This window comes from Cherax quadricarinatus, chromosome 27 (assembly GCF_038502225.1).
Source record: "Cherax quadricarinatus isolate ZL_2023a chromosome 27, ASM3850222v1, whole genome shotgun sequence".
In the NCBI taxonomy this organism is placed as follows: Eukaryota; Metazoa; Arthropoda; class Malacostraca; order Decapoda; family Parastacidae; genus Cherax; species Cherax quadricarinatus.
The window spans coordinates 21102988-21114755 of NC_091318.1; the positions used below are offsets into that span (position 1 = coordinate 21102988).

The 11768-nt window shown below is 42.7% G+C and overlaps 1 protein-coding gene across 2 annotated transcripts in view; it reads right to left on the bottom strand.

Annotated features, from left to right (window-relative positions):
- Nucleotides 1-11768, bottom strand: part of LOC128691031 (zwei Ig domain protein zig-8-like) — a 348642-nt gene that overhangs the window by 88041 nt on the left and 248833 nt on the right. The gene's annotated exons all lie outside the window — the stretch shown is intronic.

The following is an 11768-nucleotide window of genomic DNA, read 5'->3' on the forward strand; positions in this document are numbered from 1 at the left end:
CCACTGTGTCTTAGTGAAGTTGGTGACCACTGTGTCTTAGTGAAGTTGGTGACCACTGTGTCTTAGTGAAGTTGGTGACCACTGTGTCTTAGTGAAGTTGGTGACCACTGTGTCTTAGTGAAGTTGGTGGCCACTGTGTCTTAGTGAAGTTGGTGACCACTGTGTCTTAGTGAAGTTGGTGACCACTGTGTCTTAGTGAAGTTGGTGACCACTGTGTCTTAGTGAAGTTGGTGACCACTGTGTCTTAGTGAAGTTGGTGACCACTGTGTCTTAGTGAAGTTGGTGACCACTGTGTCTTAGTGAAGTTGGTGGCCACTGTGTCTTAGTGAAGTTGGTGACCACTGTGTCTTAGTGAAGTTGGTGACCACTGTGTCTTAGTGAAGTTGGTGACCACTGTGTCTTAGTGAAGTTGGTGACCACTGTGTCTTAGTGAAGTTGGTGGCCACTGTGTCTTAGTGAAGTTGGTGACCACTGTGTCTTAGTGAAGTTGGTGGCCACTGTGTCTTAGTGAAGTTGGTGACCACTGTGTCTTAGTGAAGTTGGTGACCACTGTGTCTTAGTGAAGTTGGTGACCACTGTGTCTTAGTGAAGTTGGTTGCCACTGTGTCTTAGTGAAGCTGGTGACCGCTGTGTCTTAGGGAAGTTGGTGACCACTGTGTCTTAGTGAAGTTGGTGACCACTGTGTCTTAGTGAAGTTGGTTGCCACTGTGTCTTAGTGAAGTTGGTGACCACTGTGTCTTAGTGAAGTTGGTGACCACTGTGTCTTAGTGAAGTTGGTGACCACTGTGTCTTAGTGAAGTTGGTGGCCACTGTGTCTTAGTGAAGTTGGTGACCACTGTGTCTTAGTGAAGTTGGTGACCACTGTGTCTTAGTGAAGTTGGTGACCACTGTGTCTTAGTGAAGTTGGTTGCCACTGTGTCTTAGTGAAGTTGGTGACCGCTGTGTCTTAGTGAAGTTGGTGACCACTGTGTCTTAGTGAAGTTGGTGACCACTGTGTCTTAGTGAAGTTGGTTGCCACTGTGTCTTAGTGAAGTTGGTGACCACTGTGTCTTAGTGAAGTTGGTGACCACTGTGTCTTAGTGAAGTTGGTGACCACTGTGTCTTAGTGAAGTTGGTGACCACTGTGTCTTAGTGAAGTTGGTGACCACTGTGTCTTAGCGAAGTTGGTGACCACTGTGTCTTAGTGAAGTTGGTGACCACTGTGTCTTAGTGAAGTTGGTGACCACTGTGTCTTAGTGAAGTTGGTGGCCACTGTGTCTTAGTGAAGTTGGTGACCACTGTGTCTTAGTGAAGTTGGTGACCACTGTGTCTTAGTGAAGTTGGTGACCACTGTGTCTTAGTGAAGTTGGTGACCACTGTGTCTTAGTGAAGTTGGTGACCACTGTGTCTTAGTGAAGTTGGTGACCACTGTGTCTTAGTGAAGTTGGTGGCCACTGTGTCTTAGTGAAGTTGGTGACCACTGTGTCTTAGTGAAGTTGGTGACCACTGTGTCTTAGTGAAGTTGGTGACCACTGTGTCTTAGTGAAGTTGGTGACCACTGTGTCTTAGTGAAGTTGGTGGCCACTGTGTCTTAGTGAAGTTGGTGACCACTGTGTCTTAGTGAAGTTGGTGGCCACTGTGTCTTAGTGAAGTTGGTGACCACTGTGTCTTAGTGAAGTTGGTGACCACTGTGTCTTAGTGAAGTTGGTGACCACTGTGTCTTAGTGAAGTTGGTTGCCACTGTGTCTTAGTGAAGTTGGTGACCGCTGTGTCTTAGTGAAGTTGGTGACCACTGTGTCTTAGTGAAGTTGGTGACCACTGTGTCTTAGTGAAGTTGGTTGCCACTGTGTCTTAGTGAAGTTGGTGACCACTGTGTCTTAGTGAAGTTGGTGACCACTGTGTCTTAGTGAAGTTGGTGACCACTGTGTCTTAGTGAAGTTGGTGGCCACTGTGTCTTAGTGAAGTTGGTGACCACTGTGTCTTAGTGAAGTTGGTGACCACTGTGTCTTAGTGAAGTTGGTGACCACTGTGTCTTAGTGAAGTTGGTTGCCACTGTGTCTTAGTGAAGTTGGTGACCGCTGTGTCTTAGTGAAGTTGGTGACCACTGTGTCTTAGTGAAGTTGGTGACCACTGTGTCTTAGTGAAGTTGGTTGCCACTGTGTCTTAGTGAAGTTGGTGACCACTGTGTCTTAGTGAAGTTGGTGACCACTGTGTCTTAGTGAAGTTGGTGACCACTGTGTCTTAGTGAAGTTGGTTGCCACTGTGTCTTAGTGAAGTTGGTGGCCACTGTGTCTTAGTGAAGTTGGTGACCACTGTGTCTTAGTGAAGTTGGTTGCCACTGTGTCTTAGTGAAGTTGGTGGCCACTGTGTTTTAGTGAAGTTGGTGACCACTGTGTCTTAGTGAAGTTGGTGACCACTGTGTCTTAGTGAAGTTGGTTGCCACTGTGTCTTAGTGAAGTTGGTGACCACTGTGTCTTAGTGAAGTTGGTGACCACTGTGTCTTAGTGAAGTTGGTGACCACTGTGTCTTAGTGAAGTTGGTTGCCACTGTGTCTTAGTGAAGTTGGTGGCCACTGTGTCTTAGTGAAGTTGGTGACCACTGTGTCTTAGTGAAGTTGGTGACCACTGTGTCTTAGTGAAGTTGGTGGCCACTGTGTATTAGTGAAGTTGGTGACCACTGTGTCTTAGTGAAGTTGGTGGCCACTGTGTCTTAGTGAAGTTGGTGACCACTGTGTCTTAGTGAAGTTGGTGGCCACTGTGTCTTAGTGAAGTTGGTGACCACTGTGTCTTAGTGAAGTTGGTGGCCACTGTGTCTTAGTGAAGTTGGTGACCACTGTGTCTTAGTGAAGTTGGTGGCCACTGTGTCTTAGTGAAGTTGGTGACCACTGTGTCTTAGTGAAGTTGGTGGCCACTGTGTCTTAGTGAAGTTGGTGACCACTGTGTCTTAGTGAAGTTGGTGGCCACTGTGTCTTAGTGAAGTTGGTTGCCACTGTGTCTTAGTGAAGTTGGTGGCCACTATGTCTTAGTGAAGTTGGTGACCACTGTGTCTTAGTGAAGTTGGTGGCCACTGTGTCTTAGTGAAGTAGATAAATCTACATACTGGTAGTGGACACGTTTATAAATGTGCATATTTATTAAAGTGTTCTTGGTCATCAGCTGTGATAAAAGGCCCACAAATCATCAATCTCGTATAAATTGCTCCTGGAGCCCGAATCCAACTGTTCGCGCGTGAACACGTGAGTGCATATTAATTGACACACACACACACACACACACACACACACACACCCACACACACACACACACACACACACACACACACACACACACACACACACACACACACACACACACACACACACACACACACACACACACACACACACACACACACACACACACACACACACACACACACACACACACACACACACACACACACACACTCACTGAACATTTCGAGGCCAAACAATGATTTCTTTCTATTTATTTCTTGGAAATCATCTTTGGGATTATTAAAATAATTTTTGATAAGTACCCATAGAGTAAATCCTTTATTTCAGCACATTTTGCCCCCTGTGGAATGTCTTTGTCAGGTATCCCATAGCATGTGAAACATATATGAATAAAAGGCTTACTTTATTCATCCTTGCCCATTTACTATCAATATACATTTTTATTTTGCCTTTTTTTTACTAAATTGCCGTAAATAAAATAATATTAAACGTAGTTTTGAAAAATCTAGCAAAAATTTCTTCGTAATTTGCCTGGGAAATGTCATTAAAATATCGTGTGTGAACTGACGCGGCTCCTTAATTTTAATGCATTTTTAAGCGCGGCGTTGAAATTTTTCGTATTTTTTTGCATAGCATCTTGAAAGCCTTAATATTAAAAAATTAATATAGGAATTTCATAACGCGTTTTCATTCGTTTTTCCCCCCATAAAACTATTAGTTGTACCCACGTTTAAGACTTGATGGAAATATACAACCAACAATCTTCTTCGTTGATAACAGGAAAGCGTTTAAATTGGAACCGAGGGTTTGCCGAGGCTGTTATGACCCTTCACGGGTCGTAACTCACGGGTATCAAGGTGAAGAGAGTTTAAGAGCCCCCTCACCTTGATGCTGGCGAAGGGCTCTTGAGCGTTAGAAATAAAACTACCCTTCAGTACCTCAAATCGAATTTGGTTATCTCTCATATCCTTGCCTATAAGAGCGTAGAGTTTCCCCATGAATTTAGTAATCAGTCTGCCATGAGGTTCACGAAGATTGTTCTTGAGGGTTCAAAGCCTGTCGACCACACGAGGGTCATTAAGGTTGCGATCCATCTAGAGCAGTGGTGGCACAGCCAAGACTTGCCAGCAGTATGCTGCTCCACTCAATGCTGCTAGCCAGACACTATAGAGAGCAAGAAGTAAATCTGGATAGTGTCAGTCAAGCAACATTGAAAACCGTCATTCAGCTGGCGAGCCCCTGGTTTCATTTTATCTGAATTCTAGACTATATATCATCATGGATACCTTAGTCCATCTAAGAGAGATTAAAGCATACTACTAAATATATAATATACACTGAGGGATACCCGTCTTTTTCTATGTACATTAAGAGACATACACCCCTTGGTGAATGTACGTTGGTAGATCCCTCTCGATGTATATACACTGTCTCCAAGAGTGATCGAGTGTTGACTTCGGGGGTTTGAACATTCCTTAAGGCATTTCCGATCGACTGCAAGATTGATTACGATGTATTTTATGTTTGCAGCTCGTGTCTCAAATGCCCCGTGTGCTGTAACTTTACCTGTAACATACCTGTGACCGGTTTCGAGACTTCCCTCTTGTTGATATCGCAGTGTGTAGCGAATGACGAGTAGTCGACAGTGAATGCTAAGCACAAGAAGCAGAACGTAAGTTTTTGAGTCCGCGACTTTACGCCTTTGATAGATTTGATAAAGTTCTGTTTAGGGCAAAACAACATTTGTTAAAAGGTTCGCTCTACTAGTGTATTTCACATTCACAGCCACGACAGCCTGATTGATCCGGCACTTCCTGCAGGAACTTATTAGTTTTTTCCTATGTGAAGGTAACAATTCTTGTACGTGCTTGTAGAAGTGTGAAGAGTCTTGCTTCAGGGAAGTTGATAGTATTTTGCATTTGAGCTTAAGACACTTAAGCTTTTCAATAGGCTTACTCTACACTCCCTCCAGTATTTCTCAAGCCAAGAGCTTGTTAATTTAGAGTGTAGACTAGCGACCTGGCCTTCAAAATAATTTTTGGTATCAGATGGGTGGGGATGTTGTGGTGCGGACGGTCATTTGGTGAGACAATTACTTGTAGATGAATGGTTCAGAGAACCGACATGTTGATAAATTAGACACATGTGCAACTCTTGGGTATCTTTATTGAGGAAACGTTTCGCCATTCAAGATTGATGGACTGACCACATCGACTCAAGGTTGAGGGACTGATTACCTCATTCTCCTCCTGTTCTTCAAGATTCTCCTTTGTATGGACTGATGAAGCCACTGTGTGGCGAAACGTTTCCTCAATAAAGATACCCAAAAGTTGCACATGTGTCTAATTTACAAACAATTACTTGATGAATGATGGTGAATGTGTGTTCGTCTCTGGCTCCTTCTTTACTGGTGGGAAACAGCAGATGTGCTAAGTAAAAAAAAAAAAAAAAAGAGACATGTCTTTTTTCTGTCTCTTTCCATAGATTAAATTCTTAATGGTTTGAGATGTTCCTTGTAGTCCTGATGATGTACTAATTCTGCAAATGATCTCAATATATTTTCTAGCTCGGATACCTCACCTTTTGACAGGAACTATGAATAGAGAACAGCATTTTAGACGTGATCTCTGTTGTTCTGAATTTTCTCATATTCCAAATTCTCATTTTTTTTGACCTTGACTACATTTGCTCCATCGTGTTCTTTAAACAACAGGTCATAAGACTCTTGTTCACTGGTCTTTCATCTGTTCGCGCAGTGCAGTGAAAATTCACATTTTTTTAGTGTTCTGTTCTTTTTAGTTCTGTATTCTTTCCATACCGAAGCTGTTGGAATATTTTCTCGTTAAAGTATATATTGTTTTACGTTTTACACCATCAAACTTTGATGATATGTGACTGCGCTTCTTCGGTAAAACATGTCTGCCGATCCTAGGTAGTAGGATGGTAAACAGCAACTATCCAGGGAGGTATTACCGTCCTGTGGTAGTAGGTTGGTAGACAGCAACCACCCAGGGAGGTATTACCGTCCTGTGATAGTAGGTTGGTCGACAGCAACCACCCAGGGAGGTATTACCGTCCTGTGGTAGTAGGATGGTAGACAGCAACCACCCAGGGAGGTATTACCGTCCTGTGGTAGTAGGATGGTAGACAGCAACCATCCAGGGAGGTATTACCGTCCTGTGGTAGTAGGTTGGTAGACAGCAACCACCCAGGGAGGTATTACCGTCCTGTGGTAGTAGGATGGTAGACAGCAACCATCCAGGGAGGTATTACCGTCCTGTGGTAGTAGGATGGTAGACAGCAACCATCCAGGGAGGTATTACCGTCCTGTGGTAGTAGGTTGGTAGACAGCAACCACCCAGGGAGGTATTACCGTCCTGTGGTAGTAGGATGGTAGACAGCAACCACCCAGGGAGGTATTACCGTCCTGTGGTAGTAGGATGGTAGACAGCAACCACCCAGGGAGGTATTACCGTCCTGTGATAGTAGGTTGGTAGACAGCAACCACCCAGGGAGGTATTACCGTCAAGTGGTAGTAGGTTAGTAAACAGCAACCACCCAGGGAGGTATTACCGTCCTGTGGTAGTAGGTTGGTAAACAGCAACAACCCAGGGAGGTACTACCGTCCTATGGTAGTAGGTTGGTAGACAGCAACCACCCAGGGAGGTACTACCGTCGTGTGGTAGTAGGTTGGTAGACAGCAACCACCCAGGGAGGTACTACCGTCGTGTGGTAGTAGGTTGGTAGACAGCAACCACCCAGGGAGGTACTACCGTCCTGTGGTAGTAGGTTGGTAGACAGCAACCACCCAGGGAGGTACTACCGTCGTGTGGTAGTAGGTTGGTAGACAGCAACCACCCAGGGAGGTATTACCGTCGTGTGGTAGTAGGTTGGTAGACAGCAACCACCCAGGGAGGTATTACCGTCCTGTGGTAGTAGGATGGTAGACAGCAACCACCCTGGAAGGTACTACCTTCCTGCCAAGTGAATTTGAAAAGTAAGTGTTTTACATGATGGTAGGAGTGCTGGTGGGATAACAGGTATATCTTGCTATTTCTACTTACACTTACGTCACACTACAAATGTATGTACAAGCATACATATATATACATCTGGGTTTTCATATATTTTCTTAATAGTTCTTGTTCTTCTTTATTTCCACTTATCTCCATGAGAAAGTGGAAAAAATTCTTCCTCCGTAAGCCACGCATGTCGTAAGAGGCGACAAAAATGCCGGGAGCAATGGGTTAGTAACCCCTTCTCCTGCATAAATTACTAAATTTCAAAAGAAAACTTTCGTTTTTCTTTTTAGGTCACCCTTCCTCGGTGGTATACGGCCGGTTCGTTGAAAACAAAAGTTTGCCGATACAATTAATATATGTATTGTCCGCAAAGACAATATACATAGGTGTGAGTAGAGTGTCTGTATGATGAGTAGCGTGTCTGTATGACGAGTAGCGTGTCTGTATGATGAGTAGCGTGTCTGTATGATGAGTATCGTGTCTGTATGATGAGTATCGTGTCTGTATGATGAGTATCGTGTCTGTATGATGAGTAGCGTGTCTGTATGATGAGTATCGTGTCTGTATGATGAGTAGCGTGTCTGTATGATGATGATAAGCAGAAGGTGTCAGGTCTGTGCTTTGCAGTAATAAATATTGTAGTTTGTACAGACTGGATTTTGGATGGCATACTGTCACTCGTTGGGATCTGTTATAAAAATTAATATCCAATTGTCCATAATGCCTGTTAAAGTTTTGACCTCACTTTGTAGGCTATTATTCCATTGTCAGTTTTGTCAAATACGGTAAAAAAAAACCTGTGTATAAAATAATTGCATTTTTATTACATTATAATTTTCTCATATTGGCTCGAAGAAATAAAATTATTATTACTATTATTAATTATTATTATTATTAATTTTATTATTATTTTTATTATTATTATTATTTTTATTATTATTATTATTATTATTATTATTATTATTATTATTATTATTATTATTATTATTATTATTATTATTATTATTATTGTGATATGGAGGGTCTTACTGTTCTGAACCATGTTTGTTTGGGTTGAAAAGCTTGCCTCTTATAAAATTAATAATTTGTCTTTTCATAGACGTCCATGATGTGTCAAGTTAGTGTGACTGGTCTGTAGTTCTCACCATCTCTAACTGCGTCATCTGTGAGACGTGGATATCCACGAGTTTTTATACCGTCTGGAGTTTCACAAGTCTTGACAACTACAATGGACACTGAGCTCCTGCACTAGTGGTATGTTGCTTATATTTCTTTTTTTTATATATATATATATATATAAATTCGAGGAGTCGGGCCCTAGTGTGGAGTGCGTAGACTTGATGTCAGTTTTCCTTCCTAGCTTTCTGTAGAATTTGTGTAGCGTAGTTATTGAAATTGTAGGATGGATTCATGATTTTTTTTTAACTATTTCGCGCGTTTTACTTCGTCGTCCTCAAAGTTTGTTCCTTTTCGTAAGTAACTAATTGTAACTCAGAGACTTTCTTTCTTTAGATTTTTACAAGGGAGAAAAGCTTTGCATTTTGTTGTTCAGTTTCTTGAATGGCTTTTTATTCCTTTTGTAATTCCCTCCGTCTTGTACGAGTATTTTATTCTCAGTTATCTCGGTTATCTCTATGTAAGATTTCTTTCCTCTCTGCTTTCGTTTAGGCTCTTTGATTTTTTTTTTCGGGTATTTTATTTTTGCTCTGCACTCTCTTTGTATGTTTGATCTCCTTTAAATATTTCTCCCGGGGATGTAATTTTTTCATCATGCTTTCTCAAGGGATACCGGGGATATTCCATGTTTATATTGTAGCGGTCAGCATTCCTATTTCTGATATTAAATTTCCTTAGTATCCCCTTATAGACGAAAGAACGCCACTGCGTACACATAGGACACCTTCACTGAATATGTGTCGGTCTTGGGCCTTCGGTCCGGTGTATAAAGAAGTCGTAAGTGTCCGTACGTACTTCTGTTCATCGTATTTTTAGTACCGTCCTGTTTTCCACCTTGGTATTCCCTTACCTTGGGTGTTTCTAAGAGCAGCGTCATAAATGTCTGTTTAAACTTGAGAGAGGCTTTGATATGAGGGTATTGTGTTTGTCTTGGTGATGTCTCTGATTAGTTCCTCATTGTTCGTGAAGATCAAACGAAAGTTTTTATAAAGTGGGCTCCATAACCTGCTGGCTCAGGCGATCGTGTTGTGGAGTCTTGGTAGTACTCTAGCTCCAGGGGTGCGCCTTGATGCTTGATTCATGGATCTGTCAAGAGTGTGTCTTGATGTTGGTGAAGGGCTCTTGATTCATGGACCCGTCAAGGGGGTGTCTTGATACTGGTTCAAAGCTCTTGATCCAAGGAATTGAAGCCACCCTAGAACAATAATACAGCTGTATCAGTATCCTCGGATCGCACCTGATTACCTTAACTCTCGTTGGAGGATGACTTTAAAGCTCTTGGAAAGATATCTTTAAGACTCTTGGGAGGATATCTATAAGAGTCTTTGGAAGGATATCTTTAAGACTCTTGGGAGAATAACTTTAGCTGCAGGGTTGTCTTGGCTTCCTATGTTGCCTCCTGTGATGCTTTCTGAACTGAGGATCGAGCCTCCATCACTCCTTGTGCTGCTGAATATACTCCCTTTTTACACTCTCTTTGTCTACAAAATCTAAATATGAATCTCAAAGTTGAACGACAAATTAAAAAAGAAAAAACTCTCAGAGCTGCAGAAAATATGAAGACACTAAAAAATACTCAGTTAGATAATAGGAGAAAAAAAACATGAGCCATATTTTGTCATACAAGTATTGGAGAAACAATAAAGACAATTGCTTGACTTGGTCACAGACCGGGCCGAGGGGGCGTTGACCCCCGAAATCTTTTCCTGGTATACATAAACATGTAGAAGACAAAAGTAGGTAACTGAAACCTTACTACACAGTCTTTTTTTTCACCAAATGAGAGGACAGATGAGTCACAAGTAGCGTTAGAACGAAGGACTTGATGACGACGTAGAAAATACTCCTTGGCATGTAGGATAAGCGCTAATCCCTAGGAATAGAAGTTAATTTTGTTTGAGAAAGAAGAAGAGTGTAGTAGCTTCAGTTCTCCACATCAACTGCTTTTTACAGTCATCAGGACCTTGATGAGTCGAAGTCAGCCAAGTACTGACGCACCATCACCAGGACGGCACAACCAGAAGCCTCGACAAAGCTAACGTTCGAATTCACGAACGTGAATGTCAGGTAAGATAGCAGTTGGCGAGCTATAACACGAGTGAATAGGGTAAGATAACAGTGAGCTGCGATAACAGTGAATGAGCTTGGATAAGTGAGTAACTTGCTATACTAGAGTAATGAGTAAATATAAGCGCAGTGAGCTGCATCGATGGATCTTTGGCAGATCCCTCAGGAGTGTGTGCCCTGATGCTCTGAACGGCTCTTGATCCAAGGAAATGGTGCTGCGTTCCTCTTCTCCACTTTGATGAAACGTGATTACCGCCATTAAAAAAAATTGGTATAACTATAATCATGGTTTTGAAAGGGGTGGAGGGGTAAGCCAGCGAAAGGCCTCGGTCAGATGACCAAAAGCTCCAACGGCCGGTCGTCATCTGCCTAAGACCCGGATCAGGAAACACTTGCCCTGTTTCCTGACGAAGCTACCTAACCTAACCTAACCTAACCCAACCTAACCAACCTAACCTAACCTAACCTAACCTAACCTAACCTAACCCAACCTAACCAAACCTAACCTAGCCTAACCTAACCTAACCTAGCCTAACCCAACCTAACCTAACCTAACCTAACCCAACCTAACCTAACCTAACCTAACCTAACCCAACCTAACCCAACCTAACCTAACCTAACCTAGCCTAACCTAACCTAACCTAGCCTAACCCAACCTAACCTAACCTAACCTAACCTAACCTAACCCAACCTAACCTAACCTTACCTAACCTAACCCAACCTATCCTAACCTAACCTTACCTAGCCTAACCTAACCTAGCCTAACCCATCCTAACCTAACCTAACCTAGCCTAACCTAACCTAACCTAACCTAACTTAACCTAACCTAACCTAACCTAGCCTATGTCCAATTCCCTATACGTTCTGTGAACGGATTTAGCGCTTTCCCATGACCGTAATAAAACACGTAGCGGAACGAGTCTTCTTCATGAGGGGAGCCTCAACACAGAGACAACAACCATTTTGACTTCACAGGGAAGCGCTTAACCCGTATGGGCCATACAGTGCTTGGAGAATGGAAAGTAATCAAGTTTGATTCAAGGGAGGGATGGGTAGCTCTTAATTCTTTGAGTCAAGAGCAGTTCACTAACATTAAATCACCTCTCTCTCAGGGTCATTTAAAGAGTACTTGTATTATGTTCAGTTGTTACTGTAACGAGTCTGTAACAGAGGAAGGGAGGAAGGGAGGGAAGGAGGGAGGGAGGAAGGGAGAGAGAGAGGAAGGGAGAGGAAAGGAGGAAGAGAATAAAAGAGGTAGGAAAGGAAGAAAGTAGAAATAGAGGGGGAAG